This window comes from Rhinatrema bivittatum, chromosome 6 (assembly GCF_901001135.1).
Source record: "Rhinatrema bivittatum chromosome 6, aRhiBiv1.1, whole genome shotgun sequence".
Classification (NCBI taxonomy): domain Eukaryota; kingdom Metazoa; phylum Chordata; class Amphibia; order Gymnophiona; family Rhinatrematidae; genus Rhinatrema; species Rhinatrema bivittatum.
The window spans coordinates 45,070,464-45,089,452 of record NC_042620.1 but is presented as its reverse complement, the minus strand read 5'-3'; the positions used below and the strand labels follow the sequence as shown (position 1 = coordinate 45,089,452).

Sequence of the window (18,989 nt, the reverse complement as noted above, 5' to 3'; positions counted from 1 at the left end):
GTCACCTGATCTCTCTCATGCATACACACACACAGGCTTCCCACTCCCAAGTTCTCTTTCAGATATACAGGCTTCTCACTCCCATGCTGTATCTCACACACTCCCAGCTTTCTCAGTCCCATGCTCACTCTTCACATGCACAGGCTTCTCATTCCCATAATCACTTTCTTTCTCTCTCTCACATACACACAAACACACACCAGTCACCTGTTCTGTCTTACATATACAGGCTTCTCCCTCCCATGCTGTGTCTCACACACACCCAGGTTCTCACTCCCATGCTCACTCTCTTCACATGCACAGACTTCTCATTCCCATAATCACTTTCTCTCTGTTACACACACACACACACACACACACACACACACACACCAGTCTCTCTCTCATTTCCATGCTCGCTCTCCACTGCACAGGCTTCTCATTCCCTGAATCACATTCTTTCTCTCATATTCACACACACCAGTCTCTCTCTCATGCATGCACACACACACACACACACAGGCTTCTCACTCCCATGCTTTCTTTCACATACACCCCCACAACACCAGGCTTCTTACTCCCATGCTTTCTCACATACCCAGAGTTCTCACTTCCATGCTTTTTCTCTCTTTCACACACACACACACATCAGTCACATCCCTGACTGTCTCACACTCTCACACATCAGTCATCTCCTTGAGCAGTCACTTTCATTGTCTCTCACATATACACATACATCAGCTCTCTGACCAGTTTCTCTCAATCACACACACATGCTCTCGATCAAATACATTCTCTCACTTACACACAGGCTCTCAATCACACACAGGCAGGCTGGCTGCTTCTCTCTCTTTCTCTCACTCACTTCCTCCCCCCCCCCCCAGCACAAATGGTAGCTGCAGCAGTCTCCTCCTCCTCCAGCCCCCGCAGGCCAAGAAGGAAGAATCCCATCGGCCGCGGGAGGCTCATGCTGCTAACTCCTTTCCCGATTACCGGCTGCTTCAATTGCTCGGGGGGCGATGCTGCAGCGGCCGCTGCTACTTTATCACGCGGCACTGCTCTTTCTTCTTCCCGCGCACGGCATATCACTTCCTGTTCCGGGTCATGGGCGGGGGGGGGGGGGGGGGTCAAGCGCGCGAGAAGAAGAAAAGGACAGCCACAAGTGCCACAGCTTCTTTTAGCACTGCTGCCATTCCCACTGGGCTTGAACGTGCTGATAGCCCGGCGGCAACGGCAGCAGGGAAGAAAGAGCAGCGGGAGAGACCGGGAGCACGCGACACACTGGTTGAGAACCGCTGGGGGAGGTCAGATGGGTCTTTTGGGGCGGGCTGCCAGCAGCGGCTCTTTTATTTTTATCGGGGGGGCGGCGGCTTAATGCAGCTCTTTTAATTTTACCGGGGCAGCGGCTGAGCGCGGCTCTCTTAATTTTACCAGGGCAATGCCGCCCCCGGGAAGCTGGCTCCCTAGGCGACCGCCTAGTTTGCCTAGTGCTTCCGCCGGCCCTGCCACCCACCCAGCCGCAAGAAAGACTAGTGGTGCCTGGCCCCCCCGCCATCCCCCTGACACTCCTCACCTCCCCCTGATATATTTTTTTTATGCAAGCTGGGAGCGAGGGACCCTCTGCTCTGCTTCCAGCGCTGCCTCTCTCAGTGCAGTGCGGGAAGCACTGGGGGTAGCGCAGAGAGTCCCTCGCTCCCGGTTCGCATAAAAAAGGCAATGGCGTTGGCACGCATGTCTATTAAAATCCCCCCACTTATGCAGGGGAAGCTGCAGTTGCACGTACAGGCGCGAGTCCACTTAAAATTGCACACACATGTGCGCGCGTTCAGGCTATTTTCTAACATGCATCTGTTATAAGATGGCCGCGTCCCTGGGTGCGGGCTAATGAAGGCGAGCACATGTGCACCCGCATGCTTGTTTAAAAGTTATCATCGATGTGTGCAGATTTGAAAATGCAATCACTGCACCTTATTTTCCTCCCACCAAACTAATCATGCCACCTAATACAGCTAAAAGTAGGAGCATTGTGAGCCCCAGGTGTACTTTTAGCTGGTTTGAGAGTGGTCAATTTTCAGGCAGCTTTTTCAGCCAGGCAAATCACTACTTATCTGGGTGATGGACTTTTTAAAATTGCCCTTCCCATGGGCTGCTTAGTTTCTCAGGCTATTTACCTCTCGCTTTCATTTTTTTCTGTTTTTTTTTTTTTTGTGCAAAAACGCAAGGATACTTTTCTTTTTCTTCTGCACATTCCATGGATTCTTCCCCTTAGCCGCACTGAACTAAGAGGAATTGCAAAATAACTAATTCATTCAAAAGAAATTGCACAAGATGGAGGTAGAGCGCCAAATGAGAATGGATTCGGATTTCTTATTTTCAAATAGCAGATGAACAAAGGAACAGTAAAAGCTTAAAAACAATCAGAATTCCAACAATATATGCCTAACGATATACCTTGCCTTGTGAATTAGCAATGTAAAGCAAACCGACTAGGAGAGCATTGGAAAGCAGTGCCTTCTGAAAAGAAGTAGCGAGCTACATTTAACATTTGCTGTTAACCTTTTCGGCAGCCAGTTAAAAAAAATAATCTAAGCATTTAGAGCATTACTTTGAATAGAACTATGATCCGACAGCTAAACAGAATTATTTCTTCAGGGTATAGTAAGGATTAGTCGTCCTCGAATCATTGGAAGATGTTAATTAGCACCAAATAAAGAACAATGTCTGCTTTCCTCCTTTGAGCCTGAGATTTGGGACAAGTTACTTCGCACGTGAGCAGAATGTGGAAGCACGAAGAGATTTGCATATCTGATTTTAATAGGTTTCATCCCACTGGGAAAAGACACTTGATTCTCTATGACCCACACCAATTATCATGATTTTCCCCATCGGCCAGTCATAATTTTAATAACTAATCAAACTAAGCCTGAAGGTTTTGCAAAATGCTAACTATGTACTTGCACTTTTGCTAGTTGCATAGCCGGTGCTTTGCTGCTTAACATTCCTGAAGTTTTTAAAAGGCTTTTTCTCAGTCCAATATGTTTAATCTTCTATGGAGTAATATATTATTTAGTCACAAACCAATTAATTATTTCCTCACAAAACATGCACATATTCTAAGGCAAAATGTCATTGAACGAGGATCAAACTAATCTAATCCATACAATATTCAAGGTCAATTATAGCTGATAAATAAATATATTCTGGTCAGGACTAGATTGGCAATAGCAGATAGAATCATATAGCCAAATTTGATCAAAGGGTTTTTTTTTTTTGACTCAGCAGTTTCCTCCTACTGCTTTGAACTTCTGACTTGATTGGAATCAGCCTCTATCGATTTGTGGTGCACTGACCTTTCCTTCATAGCTACCGGAGGGGCTTTCCCCTGTTTTATAACTCCTTGCCTAGTTCAGCCAATTGCCTTGACAGTGCTTGCTCAGACTGCGGCTCGCTCTGGATCCTGATACGTGTTCATCCTGAGTCTGACCAGCAGGTGTCACCATTGAGCAATGGTTGAGGCTGCTTCACCCCCCTCAGGGGTTATGAATACTGCCGCCCCAGTATCCTCAGCCCCAGGCCACATGGACAACAGAAGGCCTGAAACTGCCAGCGACCCTGCCACTGAGACACCAGGCTGTCTTACAATATATCATTATAACTATATGTTATAATATTTTTACACCTGATTCATTTTTTTAAGATCATGATTGTGTATTGAAATTGATTTTCCTAGTATATGATTTTTTTTTATAGCTGTGCAGAATAAGGGTTAAGAAACATAATTATTGGTGGTCCAGGCCAGTGGGTCCGACTTTTTCAAACCCAAGTCACATCTACATTAACAAAAATGTTGCAGGGCAGGCCAGCCTCCATGGAGCAAGCAGTGTGAATGTGGAAAGGATTCTAAGGCTCAAAAAAAGAGCTAGGGAAGCACTGGAAGCCCCAACCAGGCTCTATTCCAAATTTTAAAACAAAGGGAGAGAGGGGGAGGAGGCACACATGCAATCAAAATGGACCAGTTCCCTCTGTATACAAAGAAGGGGGGAAAAACTGGTGTGGTGAGGGCAATCAGATCAGTGAGCTACCTCGGCTGCTGCATGTGACTGCCAGAGCTCTTCCACTGCCGTTGCCTCTAACACACAGTGAGCTGCATCCTGCGCTCAGTTCATGCTCTCCCCATCTTATGCAGCCGAGGATGAGAACGAGGCTGAAAAAGGACTCAAAGGAGAGGCTCAGGAAGGGGGAAGAGGAGAAGGCGCTGAGTGTAATTTATGGGCTGTACAAAGTGGAGCTGTACAAAGTGGAGCTATTTCAGGTATGCTGGGGCTTGTGCTGGAGAAAGGAAGGAACAGGCATGCTTGAACACACATGTTCCTAGAAAGGAACATGTGTGGTCAAGCATGTTTAAGAGCCACTGCTGGACTGCTGGTATCTCCTGTTGCTGCGAGGTGCTGAGAGCAGAATCCAGGTGCTAGTGCGGATCTGAGGCAACGGTGACTTCTCCGTGGCACACCTGATCACGTCTGATGGCAGACCAGTGTGCCATGGCAATGGTTGGGAAACACTAATCTAAGCCACAGTGTTATCACATTAGGATTTCTGTAATTTGATTTATCTGGGACTGCCATAAAGAACCCTAAGTAGATTGCAATTTGTCCAAAATGCCGCAGCAAGACCGATCATGGGCTGTAAGTGATGAGAAGCAGCATTGCCGTTGCTGCTAGCCCTTCATTGATTGCCTATATCTTCACACATCCAATTTAAAATATAAATTTTGGTCTTTTGTGCTTTGGCTGGGATTGATCTAGCTCTTTAATAGAGAAAATCCAGCAGTACAGGCCTGCTAGATCATTACATTATAGCCAAGAAATTAGATTGGTGATCCTTTCAATTAAAACTATTGTGAAAGCCAGAACAAGATCACAAACTTTTTCTGACATGGCTCCGGCCTTGTATCAAATTATTTATTATGTCAGCAAAACTTGAAAACATACTTTTTTAAGGAAATAAATAGTTAAATTTATTACAAGATGGTCTCTGAGATTAAATATTTTATAAATTTTAATGTTTTAAGTCTCACAGTACATGATAGATGGTGACATGATTTCTTTATTGCATTTTATTACGTTAATTCATTTCTGATGGAATATGTAATTGGAAAAAAAGGAGTGATGGATACTTTGGATGCTTTACGTTCTTGATGTTTTACTTAAGAGACTATTTTATGGTTTGTACTGATTATTAATTACTGTGTTCTTGCATTGATTGTTGATTGTTGTATTAATTGACTTATGATATTGATTGATGCTGTTTTTTATTTATTTTATTATAATCGGCTTTGAAAGGGTTGTCAGACCAGTTTTTTGAATGAAATTAAATTGAAAAATTAAACTATGTTGGGTATGCATAGAAGTGAATTTATGCTGAAGAAGGCCCGTTGCAAAAGATTGCATAAGCCAAGGCTTCCCAAACCTTTCTTGGCTATCCCATAGCCAGTCATGTTTTCCAAATATGCACAATGCATTTGTATGAGATGAATTTTCATATACTGACTCTTCAATGTATGCAGATTTATCTCATGCATATTCACTGTGGAAATGAGACTGGCTGTGGTGCACTCAGGAAAGGTTTGGAAAACTTTACCATAAATCCATGTGGGATACTGGGGCAGGTGGGTGAATGGTAGGACTCCACTGTTACAAAAAAGCATCAATACATATATTAATTAGTGACCATTCTTATGATTTTCCTGCCCAAGATGTTTGCCATTTCTGCTTAGAAACTGTCGTATTTTACATTGCACTCAGTTTTTAAAAATTGATTTGTTTCCCAGGCCAGGCTTCTTTTCCCCGGACTGACCTGAACTGGGAATGCAGAAAAGTCAGCAACCAAAACTTTTTGGGTGGGGATTCTCAGCCATTGCTAAGCAGTGACACCTAGTGGCCATGATAGCTAGAGTCCAGAGGGAACTTACTACTACTACTACTACTACTTAACATTTCTATAGCACTACACGACATACTCAGTGCTGTACAAACATACAAAAAAGACAGTCCCTGCTCAATAGATCTTACAACCATATAAGATGAACAAACAGGACAAGAGACTTGGTTAAAAGAAAAGAAAGTTAGTCAAGACTAAAAGCAGACAGGCATAAGATTTAAAAGCGGTTTCAAAACCTAATTTGTTTTGGTTCCTGGGTGAAGACTGTAACTGCAATAGCTGGCCTGACTTGGGAGGAGAATATAAAAATAGGAGGAAAAAACCTCCAAGGTGCTTACAATGAAATCTCATGGTGCCATAGCACAACAGAGTCAGGTTCCCACCGAGTTGGAAGCCCAATAGAGCAGCGGGACAAAAAACATTCCAAGGGTCTTAAAACGGAAGCAAATTCATTCAGGGTTGAATCACCCACAGAAGTTTCCCCCTCCACTTGGCGAAAAGTGTTCAAATTGTAGGTTTCCCTAAATATCTATTGCAAGAAAAAGGGATATTCAACTGATATTTGGGCTGTTCTGAAATTCTCAAAAAAATTATTCAGAAGAGCTCAAAGGATATTTAGAATATGCAGGAGGCAGAGACTGCCCATTTTTACTGTTATCTGGCTTCGCTGTACTTCCTTTTCCACACACGAACATCTTTTCACTTTTCTAGATACTTGGCTATTATTTGCCTCCCTGAGGCATTTAGCATGAATACATGTACTCGAGTCTAGGCAGCCTCCCGTTTCTCTATGCGGCTCCTATTCTTTACTCTGAGATGGGAAAAATATTTTTTTTAAATTAGTTTCCTCTCCTAGATAATAATCATAGAGCTGGTCAGTGCCTTCCTGTTTCCTTTTACTCTGCCCAATTCCCTTGGAATGGAATTAAAAAAAAAAAAAAGCCGGACAGAAAATTCCATGTTTGAGCTGTTTCTCTCCACAGGTGGTCTCGCGCTCACTGCAGCACACCACAGGACCTTTCTGTTGAAAAGTGACCTTTGGCATTACCACAGGACCTTTCTGTTGAAAAGTGACCTTTGGCATTCCCTACACACACACCCCAACCCCCCCCATTTATACCTTCTTCTCAGAATCACCCTATCCTGTCCTGCACTCACACTCCCGAACGCACACACCTATCATTCAAAAGCACATATCACTAACCTGGAAAAAGAAAAAAAAAAAACTGAATGAACACTAAAATTCAAACCAAACGAGCATTTACTGTTCTAATTGTAAAAGGAGGGGAAAAAAAAACGGGCTTACAATTGGTTGCGGCTTCACAGGAAGATGCCGGATCCCAGGGTCGGGCATTCTACTACCTAGGCAGGCTGGACAGGGGGTTTTCGTCCTCCTCGTGCTGGTCTATGGCGGGAAAGCATGAGCCTTTCTGAGTACAGACAAAACAGCAAAGTGAAGCCACACAGGATGCCTCCCGGCTCAATTCAGCAAGCAGCAGCTGTGAAATAAGAAAGAAGGCAGCGCAGACCTGCTTAAACGGATGTTTTTTAATAGCTTGGAAGATGACAGATGTAGTAATTTAAAACATGTAACTCATTAGCTAGGGATCTTAATTTTTGGATATTTTTTTTTTTTTTACAGAATAATAAACTGCCGATAATTTATAAATAGTTTTTGACTGCGCGGAGGCAAAGTTTTCATTTTTTGTCCATTTATTTGTTTTGTAGATCACCTCCATTCATCTGCTTTGTTTCAAATGAAAAATAAGTTTCTGTTTACTCATTCATTTTTCATTTACCATGAAAGTCAATTGGGGAAGCGATGCAGCCTATTTTGCTCTTCAGAATTGGGGGTTTATAAACAATTCTAACGAAACTTGAGGATGGACAACATCAAAGGCTGAAAAGAATTCCAAGGCACCATAAAAGGAGTAAAGCAACAGGGGAAAGTGGCTTCAAATGAAGGGGTCGATAACATGAGAGAGAAAAAGTGGCACTAAGAGTGGCTTGAACATCCTAAGGTACCATGACAGGGGAACCATGCAGCAAAAGTGGTAGAAAAATAAAATCAAAGGCACTGCTAGAGGGGCAATCAGCACAAAGAACGGCATAAAAACTCAGACACCATGAAGCATGGAGAGTCTGGAGTATGGCAGCAAGACTCCCAAGGTGTAGAGATAGAGAAGGACAGCAAGTCAGAGCGGCAGCAAAAAACCCAAGGTATAGCATCAGGAGCAGAGCAGCAAGGCAGAATAGCAGCAAGACTGTAGCCATTAGGGATGTGCAGAGCAAAATTTTATGTTCATATTTTTTATGTCCGAAAGGGGGTCCCACTTGCGGCCAATATGGACATAAAAAAAATCCAATGAGTTGGGTATATGTACATATGTGCAAAAAAAAAATTTAAACCCCCTCACCCTCCTTAATCCCCCCCCCAGACTTACCACAACTCCCTGGTGATCGAGCGAGGAGTGAGGACGTCATTTCTGCAATCCTTGGCGAGAAGCATGTGACGTCGGTGGCACGTCGAGTGACGCGGCGTCACGTGATTCCCGGCTCGTTCGCGCCGGACGGCTCGTTCGGCCCAAAAAGAACTTTTGGCCAGCTTGGGGGGGCCTCCTGACCCCCCCAAGCTGGCCAAAAGTTCTTTTTGGGCCGAACGAGCCGTCCGGCGCGAACGAGCCGGGAATCACGTGACGCCGACGTCACGTGATTCCCGGCAAGTTCGCGCCGGACGGCTCGTTCGGCCCAAAAAGAACTTTTGGCCAGCTTGGGGGTGTCTACTGACCCCCTCAAGCTGGCCAAAAGTTCTTTTTGGGCCGAACGAGCCGTCCGGCGCGAACTCGCCGGGAATCACGTGACGTCGCGTCTGAGTGACGCGGCGCCACGTGATTCCCGGCGAGTTCGCGCCGGACGGCTCGTTCGGCCCAAAAAGAACTTTTGGCCAGCTTGGGGGGGTCAGGAGGCCCCCCCAAGCTGGCCAAAAGTTCTTTTTGGGCCGAACGAGCCGTCCGGCGCGAACGAGTCGGGAATCACGTGACGCCGGCGTCACTCGACGTGCCGCCGACGTCACATGCTTCTCGCCAAGGATTGCAGAAATGGCGTCCTCACTCCTCGCTCCATCACCAGGGAGTTGTGGTAAGTCGGGGGGGGGATTAAGGAGGGTGAGGGGGTTTATATTTTTATTTTGGCTCAACAATCGCGATTTCCCACATATCGAACATATCTATGTTCGATATGTGGGAAATGCCCCTAGTTCGATATGCCCCTAGTAGCCATCAAGGGGCACGTTGCTGGTTTTGAGCGTTGTATTTCTGTTACCCTGTCCATGCCTCTCCTCTGCTCCAAACAAGGGAGAGAGGATCAGATGATGGTGGCCCTTACTCTCCCAATTTCAATTTTTATGGGTTGAGCTGGCTTGCACTCCTGGCTTTCTGTAGCTAAAAAATGTGTCTTTTAAGTTTAGGGGTAGGACTCAATTTTTCTCACTATTACTAGTATGGCTTGTCCTTTTGACACACTGGGCTTGCTCTGCATTAACACCTAATCTTCTCCCCCTGCTATTCCCTCTCTCCCCTTTCCTTTGAAGTGGCTGCTAGCAGTTTTGATATCATAATATACATTATTGATACTATACCAGCACTCACCACTACCACTAATAATGAATATGTCTGGCATACACAATCAAATTCACAGAGTTAGCAGCTTGCTAGTAGTACAAACTCAGTTTCTGTCTTTCTAAGGCTATCTCTCACAGCGTATGAAGAAAAATGTCTTTCTCACACACACACTATGGGTCGGATTTTAATATCTACGCGCGGGAGTAGATTTGTGCACACAACCCGGTGAGCACAAATCTATGCCCGGTTTTATAACATGTATGCGCAGCCACTCGCATGTTATAAAATCTGGGGTTGACGTGCGCAAGGAGGTGCACACTTGTGCACCTTGCGCATGCCAAGCCCTGGGGGAACCCCGATGGCTTTCCCTGTTCCCTTCACCCCCTACCTTCCCCTTCCTTCCCCTACCTAACCCGCCCCCCAGCCCTACCTAAACTCTCCCATACCTTTATTTAGCAAGTTGTGCCTGCCTCCAGGCAAGCTTAGGTTGCTCGTGCCAGCCTAGCAACCTTAGGGAGTCCTCTGGCCATGCCCCCGCCCCCGCCCCACCCCTTTTTTCAAGCCCCGGGACATACGCACGTCCCAGGGCTTGCACATGTTTCCAGGCCTATGCAAAATAGGTTCGGCATGCGTAACCCCCCTGCGCTTGTAAATCCAGCTGGATTTACATGCATAGGGCTTTTAAAATTTGCCCCTATATATGTATGCACTGCTGACTGACTCCTTTTGCACACACAAGCAAACTGTTAGAATGAGAATAAATCAAGAAGTCTAGCATAGTATCACTTTTCTTCACTTCAGTAGAGTGTAGTATACTCTACTGTGTCAGTCAGACAGACACAAAAAAAAATCAGTGTCCACGTGTCAGGCACTGCTTCTATGTTTCCACCCCACTACCCTGCTCCAGTGAACAGACAGAAAGCAGGACATCTGTCTCTCAATCATAGTGAGAACACAGTGGGGTAGACTTTCAAAGGGTTATGCGCATAACTCCCGAAAACCTCCCCCTGCATGCGCCGAGCCTATTTTGCATAGGCTCGGTGACGCACTCAAGCCCCGGAATGCGTGTAAGTCCCGGGGCTTGGAAAAATGGGCGTTCCAGGGGTGGGGCCATGGGCGGGGCACCGGCCCGGGGGCATTCCGAGGGTGGGACCAAGGCCTCCGGGACAGCCACTGGGCTGGGAGATGGAGAGCCAGTGCGCACAAGTTACGCCTGCCCAGAGGCAGGCGTAACTTCTTCGATAAAGGTTGGGGGGGGGGGTTTAGTTAGGGCTGGGGGGCGGGTTAGATAGGAGAAGGGAGGGGAAGGTGTGGGGGAATGGAGGAAGGCTGCTTGGCTCGGCGCACGCAAGTTGCACAATTGTGCACCCCCTTGCACGCGCCAACCCTGGATTTTATAACATGCGCGCGGCTGCGAGTGCATGTTATAAAATCGGGCGTAGATTTGTTCTCGCCGGGTTGAGCAAACAAATCTTTGCCCACGCGCATATTATAAAATCTGGCCCTGTGCCTGCAGGAGTGAAGATCATAAAAAGCCCTTTGCTATGCCAACATTCTTAAAGCTTTTATTTCATTCTAAGAAAGCTTCTGAACCACAACCAGTCTCTGCAAAATCAGAGCAAATAGAGTATCTTTGCACATGCTCAGACATTTCAATGGGAGGGTCTCAGTGTCACTTGATCCAGATGACAGCTATAGGCTAGTTAAATAAATGTTTTACCTTGATTGGTCCTCCATATTATTTGCCTAGGTCTTCTGCCTCAGCTTTAGCCCAGTTGCTACCTCATACAGGCAAGAGTTGGTTGATACAGTTACCAGATAGTTCCTGCAGTTTTCTCTCTGCAGCACTGTTCAATGTGCCATAGACTTGAATGGGAAACAGAAATATTTTTTCAGGGGGCCATAAATAAAATTAAGATGATCTCATTTGTTACATTTTACCCACTTATTTGAAGAAATTAACATCCCTAATAATATGTTCTTATTTTACATGTTACTGTGCCATCAGTGTTGAGGTCCATACTGAAAAGGCCTGCTAAATTTGAGACTTAACTGGATAAAACGTGAAATTCAAAAATTCTGCATGCTCACCACCTTTGTCTTATCCAGGTAAGATTTTAGATGGGCAAAACGTACCCACAAAAGTCAGAAACATTCCAGGTATGTTGTTGGGTAGGACAAAGTTATCTCGACAAAATTAGCCAGATACTATTTGAAAATCAATATAATCTGGCTAAGTTATTTGGATAACTTTAGTCATGCTATAGGGCTATCCTAAACTATTCGTACATTACATTAACATTTTCCTGGATAATTTTGGATGTATATTCAATAGTGCAGCTGCAAATAAAATTTTGTTTTAAAAACAGGGCACCCCACTGCAAAACACAAAAACAAGAAAAAGAAAAGACAACACAAATGCTTCTTGGGCCCTCCCTCAAAACCACCATAGCCATCCCAGATGTTCTTAACCCAAACCTTCTTTCTTCACAGGGCATGAGCTCCTGGATTCTTAATGGTGCCAGCAGACCGAGCAGGTGCTATTATCAGTTTCTTCTGGACAAGAAAATGCCTCTGAACCCCCACCTCAAAATGTGTGAACACCCCTTAAGAAGAACAAAGTGTGCCAGATTGCACATGTACGCAGAGATGCTGGGAATGGCACCATAGAAGACAGATGGGACTTGATTGGAGGGGCAGAGAACGTGGTGTCTACCAGAACACCACCTGTTCATGTAATGTCTTAGCTGGACTATAATGTCTATACTTGCTTTTTACATATCTAGGAGTTCTGTGGGCTTCCCTATTGACTCCTATAGAGCCAAGTCAAACGCATTTCTTCAGAAAGTATGCAAATGAGGCAGCATTACAATTGACATGTAAACAGCTTTTCTTGACTTCTTGCCCTACGATCATGCTGATAGCTCAAGCTGGCTCATGCTCCTTGTGGTTTCCCCACATTTTTCTAAAGGGGACAAAGTCACTCGAGTGACTTTGCATATCCAAAAAAAGGACACTTGGGTTTATGTAGAGGAAAATGAGTCACCTGATTCAGATTGAGGCCAAAATTCTTCACTATATGATCTGGATGATTATGTGAGTTCCCAAAAAATTGAAAAAACTGACATGCAGCATAGCTCCTGCTCCAGCTTTGAATAGCAAATATTTGTATTTATCAGACTTCACAAATTACTAATCATGTCAGTCTTCTTTCCAGCCTCTAAATGGGTGAATTAACCCCTTAATCAACCATCTGCCCGTTGTACAGTAAAACATAGCAATGTCATTAAACTATTAGTTAGAGATATGTGTACAAAAAAAATGTGTTTTGGTTTAATCATTCATTTTTGGATTTTTTTTCATTTTGTGTTTTGGTTTTTTTTTTTTTTTTTTTTTAAATTAGTGCTGAAAAATAGCACACACTATTTACAAAACAAATGACCCTGAACATTTTTCAGGATTTTCAGGGGCACTGGCCATTGAAAAATCTGAAATAAATCTTCCTGGTTTGGATTCCTTTTGGGTTTTAAATGACCGCTCATCCCTATAGAAAATTCAAGCAGAGGGGAATGTAAGCATCACACGGCTGTGGCAGGTTTGGCACAGTGAATTGGCAGTAGTGTTTGGGGATGATTATTAGTACAACAGACCAGTGTTTCTCAAATGAGGTCATGATCCGGTACTGGGCTACAGGAAAACAGTGACTTGGGTTGCAGCGCTGGTCCTGCATTTATTTATTTGATTGCTATTCTGTTTTTTTCAGGCACGTCGAAGCAAATTACATTCAGGCACTGCAGGTATTTCCTTACCCCCAGAGGGCTCACAATCCTAAGGCAAAGGAGGGTGAAGTCAGATTTGCCCAAAGTCACAAGGAGTGGTAGTAGGATTTAAACCCTGGTTTATAACTTGCTGCTATAACTACTACTAGGTGACTCCTCCACGCCCCCATCTGTTGCAGCTGTTATGGGGAGGAGGGAACAAGACCAGGATGAGGCAGCTCAGCTCTCAGGAAGCCTCAATGTGCCCATGCTCCTGTGCTGTTCTCACAGTGTGGGGAGAAACAAGGGAGTAGAAGCAGGGTGCACCTCAAAGCGAGCGAAAGCCCCCACAGAGTTAGGGGGTGCACTGGAGATGCAGACCCAGTTATTGGAAGGGAGACAGAGTGAGTAATGGGGGTTTGGGAAAAGGGTGGGGTACGACCGAGTAAGCAAGGCCAGGGAAAGGGGGTGAGAATGAGCATGGGGGGACTAGGGAAGAGGGGGTGCGGGAGCAATGGAGCTGGGGCAAGTGCAGCTGAGAGTAAGCAGTGGGGGTGAAGAAGAAAGGGATTGAGCATAAGAAAAGGAAGCTGGTGGTGGGAGATGAGAGTGTCTTACTACCGAGAAGTTTTTTTTTCTTTCACTGGGTCCAGAGGAAAAACGTTTGAAAACCACTGCAAAAGACAATATTCCTACAGAGTTATATAATCATTGTTAGATGAGTGTGAATGTGGGAACATGTGTGGAAATCATTATTCAGTCTCTTGCTTAATGGTTAATTAGATTTTTCTTCACACACTAGTACTGCATGGACTTTATTAATCTCCTTATTTGCTTATCCATACACTCAAATACATCTCTCTAATATTTAGTTTGCATATCATGCAAAATAGATGACTTCTTCCAAATTTGGAACTCGGAAAATCCTTCAAGAATTGCCTACCTCCATTCCATCAGGGCCATGATTATTAATAGCATGGTGTGATAAAAAAAAAATGTAAGGAAAAGGTGCAGCACATTAAGGACCAGAATTAAACTTTGGGCAAAGAAAGGACCAGCTAATTAAAGAATCATGTAAGACAGTTCCTTTGCACGGTTTTGAAATGGTGAGTTTTGGGGCCTGAGATCTGAGTTCTTGCAGCTTCAGGATGGGGTAAAATTATATAGAAATAAAATAGGACAAGCTAAACCTTGAACAAAATGTGCTATGTATCTCTTGTCTGAGTCTTAGGACTTTTAGACAAAAGTCCAGTAGCACAACTGCACATTTTTTATTGTGCTTCTATTTTTTGTGCTTTTGTCGCTGCCTGGAAGTTGCAGGAAAGTACCAGCATTGTGTCAGCAAACTGACTAGCAGGTATACTATGTTGCACTTCTTTGCCTTACATTTGCTTGAAACATATCTGTCTCTAAATGTAATTCAGAAAAAAAAAAAATCCTGAGAATTTGTGTTGCAAAGCAAGTAGACAAACTACTTTTCATCATTATGCTATATTTGCTGTAGATTACCAATAACAATCTTTTTTGGAGAGGCATCAGCCCATCTTATTTCCCTTTGAAAATTACAGTTGCAAAGCATGTGCACTAAAGAGTCCACATGCTTTGCAACTGCTAATTGTCTGAGCCACCGAGTGGAGGCAAAATAGAGTGCACACAATTGAAAATCACCTGAATGTGTAATATTTTAGTCTCCCAGCATAAGCATGTGCATAGAACACTTCATTTTAATGCAGATAAGCTATGGAATTAATGCACACTTTTAGATACATTTGAGAAGAGCAAGTTGTAGTCAGGCCCTTTTACTTGTGAAAATACCTTTCAAAAAAAGTCCCTTCTTAATGATGCCATGTAAAAACATCCTTTGAAAATTGGCTAAGGAAAATTAACACAGAGAGAGTTGTACCTGTTTTTTTCTACTGCGGGTACATTTTTCAGGTCTAAAGAACACGTGGAATTTTGAAAATGCAAAACGGTATGTGTTGCTTCCCCTGGCCTAAACCAATCCCAGGAATGCTTCCATGAAAATGTGGTTAAAAGTAAGCATATTTTAGCATTACGAGTCTACTTTTACCTGCATACAGAATGGGTAATTTTCAAATAGCCCTTTTACCTGGTTAAATAGCCATCTAAATGATTTTTTAAAATAAACCTTCCTAGGTTATAAATATTCAGTCAAAAAATTGTAGATAAGTGAGCAACAAGGAATGGATCTCCACCAGTCAGTACTTCCAAGTGAACTGAGCTGACCACTTTCAGAGGCAGGATACTGGATTCAGTGGACTATTGGTGTGCCAATGTTCCCTGCAAGCTGTGTGCATGTTTTCGTGCACACAAATTGTGAAACAAGCACACACAGGAAAACAAAGCCCACAGAAGGAAAGGAAAATGGAATGGTTTTTCAAAGGACAAGCGAACAAATTTGTACACTACGTTGCACATGAGAATTTATTTGCATACTCGGCATGCAAAAAATTAAAGGGGACATTGAGTCTGTCATAGCATGGCATTTAAAAATTCTTGGACACACAATGGGCAGCATAAACCATTAGCAATATGTAAAGATAGCTTTCAATAGATAATGCAACATTTCCTTTTTGAAATTCCTTCCTCAAATGTGAAGTGCCAACCTCTTGAAAATTTTCTAAACTATATGGTTCTCAGCATTTTAGGATTGCCTTTTGTGATGTCTAAGGTCCTTCATTTTCAGTTTACACTGATTTTTATCCATAAATTCCTGGATTTTTCTCAAAGTTTACAATCAGTTTAAACCAATTTTAACCCTAATTTTAGGCTGATTAAAGAGCAGTTCCAGAGCTACGGATGCATTTCAAGGCCTCCCACCACTTCTGCAATACAGAGTAGGCCAAAGTGTGTGCTTCATTTCAAGGCCTGCTACCCCCAGCAATGAAATGGTTCTCCCTCTAGTGTTGATGATGTGGCATTTCAAGTCCTATCTCCCCTCCCCCCCACCCAAACCTAAGTGCCTGCTATCTGGTATGTGGTTTTTCAAGTCCTACCTCCCCCACTCCCAAAGTAGACAATGTGTCTACTGTCTGGTGCTACCTAGAAGCGGGCCCCGCACACTAGAAGCACTTCCCTGCAGAGTCCCTGATCCTGCCTCAAAAGCAGGTACAGCCCTAGAGAGTGCAGGAGCCACAGTAAACCTGATGCCAGAGGAGGGAGGATGAGCCTGGACTGAGCCACCACCAGCAAGGATGGATGCTGTTTCAGCCGGAGGGGGCGAGGGAGATTCTTGGTAGAGACCAGGAAGAGAGAAGGACATATTAGGCAGAGGATGGGGGGTAGAGAGGGGATGCTGCTGAGTTGGTGGGTGAGTGGAAGAATCTATTTAATATTACTATCCTGGCTTCTGTCCACCAAAATAAAATCTGATATGTACTTGAAAAAATGAATAATTTTTCCACTGATTTTCTCATGTTTTTGTTCTTGTCATATTATATACTGATACATTTCTAGGAAAAAACAAACAGAAATGAAGGTTCCTAATGATATCTTAGAATATAGACACACACACACACACACACATATATATATATATATATATATATATATATATATATCATAACTGCAAAGAAATAACCTTCTGCTAACGTGAACTGCACATATTCTCTAGCTCTAGTTCTTGCAGCCCATGTTGTAGTTATAAGAGCTCCAGTTCTCAAGGTTCCATCCTCCCCCTATCCCCCATCTCAAACCCATCTCTGGTGAGTTTGTAGTGTTGAGGAAACAATAATACAAGCTCACCACATTCATTGCTTACCCTGTGTGGCTGCTCAGATAACCCATACAGAAACATTGACTCCTTTCTAGGATTTATATCATCTGAATTTGAGTTGTTTTAGAAGCCAGTGGCCAATTGAGTTATTAGCAGAGCATGCCTCTATGCTGTCGTGGACATCTTCTGCTGTTAGGGCTTCCTGTTGCCTGTTGTAGTCCTTTTGCTGCTGCTCCTGCTGCTGCTGTAATGCTCATAGTTTTCTTTTTGTTCAAAATATAAGGTTCACACCATGTCCTAGTGGGCAGTGCCTGGCTCATGAGTGGCTGGTGTCTGGTTATTGGACAACTCCCATTAGTTATTAAGTTCATAGGCACCTGATTGGATATAACTGGTGAGCTGTCATATCATGATTGGTTAGAGTTCCTGACTGGGTGTCAGGGATATCCTGCTTATGCAGTCAGTTTATTGACAGGCCTTATTTGGCTAGATTTTACTTCAGGCTTGATTGGATGGTAGGGAAAAGTTACCTTCATCGGAAATTCATTGTCAGAAACTAATTGGCCAGCAATCATTATGACCCATTTAAAAGGGGGTAAACAGTACCCTCCTCAGTTTTGTATCTGCAGTTAGTTGTTCATATATTTTCCTGTGATCTGTTGAATTCTGTTTGGTACATGTCCAGCTTCTCACAATCACCTCATGATGGTGACTCATTTATCTTTTTGTGACAGCTTGCTTTGATATTTGTGCCTTGCCAAAGACATCTTTTGCAGCTAAACTCTATACTGTTTATTCATTCTCCCCCCCTTTCAGGTTTTCCACCCTAACTGTGGTTTCTAGCTTCTGTGTTAGGTTTAAAGACAAAGAAGTACCTGTTTTCTGCTAGAAGAAAAAAAATTACTTTTGTGTTTTAAATTTTATATGAAAATTGGCTCCTTCTGCATGTGAAATATATCTAAGATTAACTGCTACTAAACACTAACAATTATGAACTACTAATGCCCGTATTTAAGGCATCTTGAAGAAATACAATGGAGAAACAATAACAGGAAAATATTAAACTATTGACCTTTCATAAAGAGACTGAATCTGTATGTAATTTATGTTAACAGAGTAAAAAATGCTTGCAATTTTGAACATCTTTGAATGTCTTAAAAAATTCTCTTGTCATCTAAGGTGATAATAATGCATGAAAGAAATATGAATACCCTTGCTATGACTGGTGTTTGACTGATTTATGCTGTATTATGATGAGTGCATCAGTCACTTTAAGCAAGTGGATGATGAGTGCTCTCGGGATTTCATGGAAGCTAAGGATAGCTATCTGAACCTCATTGTTTTGCTCATCAGGTTCTGTTGCTCTTTTCAAATTTTGTGGCAGGAATCCTCTTAGGATAAGTCCATTATCATAATAACAACCGGCTTGATAGGGAGCTACAAATTGCCTTTGTCTTCCTTAAGAAAACTATAAATGCCAAACTTCTGACCCAATGAGTTCACTGCCTTTTATTTTAAACAGCACATTCATTTCATATTCAGCTTACATTTTTATTTTATTCCTATAAAATCAAGAAATGTCATATATTTTCTCTTAGCAATATTGACTTTTTCAAGTCAGAATTTTTGTTTTAAATGATGTTACTGAATAGTATTTTTTTTTTAATTTGAAGTCCAAATAGTGTCTTGAAAATATTAAATATGGGAGAGATGATATCAAAAAAATATATGATTAATAAAACAGTTTAGGAAGAGCCTGGTCATTGTAGAAGATAGAATGTAACATCAATAGTATAAATCTGGTAGTCAAACCCTTGAGGAAACAGACTTATAAAATATTTTCTCCTGTCATCATAAGGACCAGGCCATGTTAGAATAAATTTTGTTGAAATACAAGGTTACTGTACCTTAATACCCTGCTTACAATGAGCCCAATTTTCAATAGTCTGCATAAGG

At 43.1% G+C, this 18,989-nt stretch overlaps 1 long non-coding RNA gene across 1 annotated transcript; it reads right to left on the bottom strand.

Annotated features, from left to right (window-relative positions):
* Positions 1–7,248: 7,248 nt before the first annotated feature.
* LOC115093216 lies at positions 7,249–17,226 on the bottom strand. Its single transcript, XR_003857230.1, has 3 exons — positions 17,079–17,226; positions 11,260–11,405; positions 7,249–7,418 (listed from the first exon to the last, which is right to left on the bottom strand). It is a non-coding gene; the product is annotated as an uncharacterized LOC115093216 (long non-coding RNA).
* Positions 17,227–18,989: the final 1,763 nt, after the last annotated feature.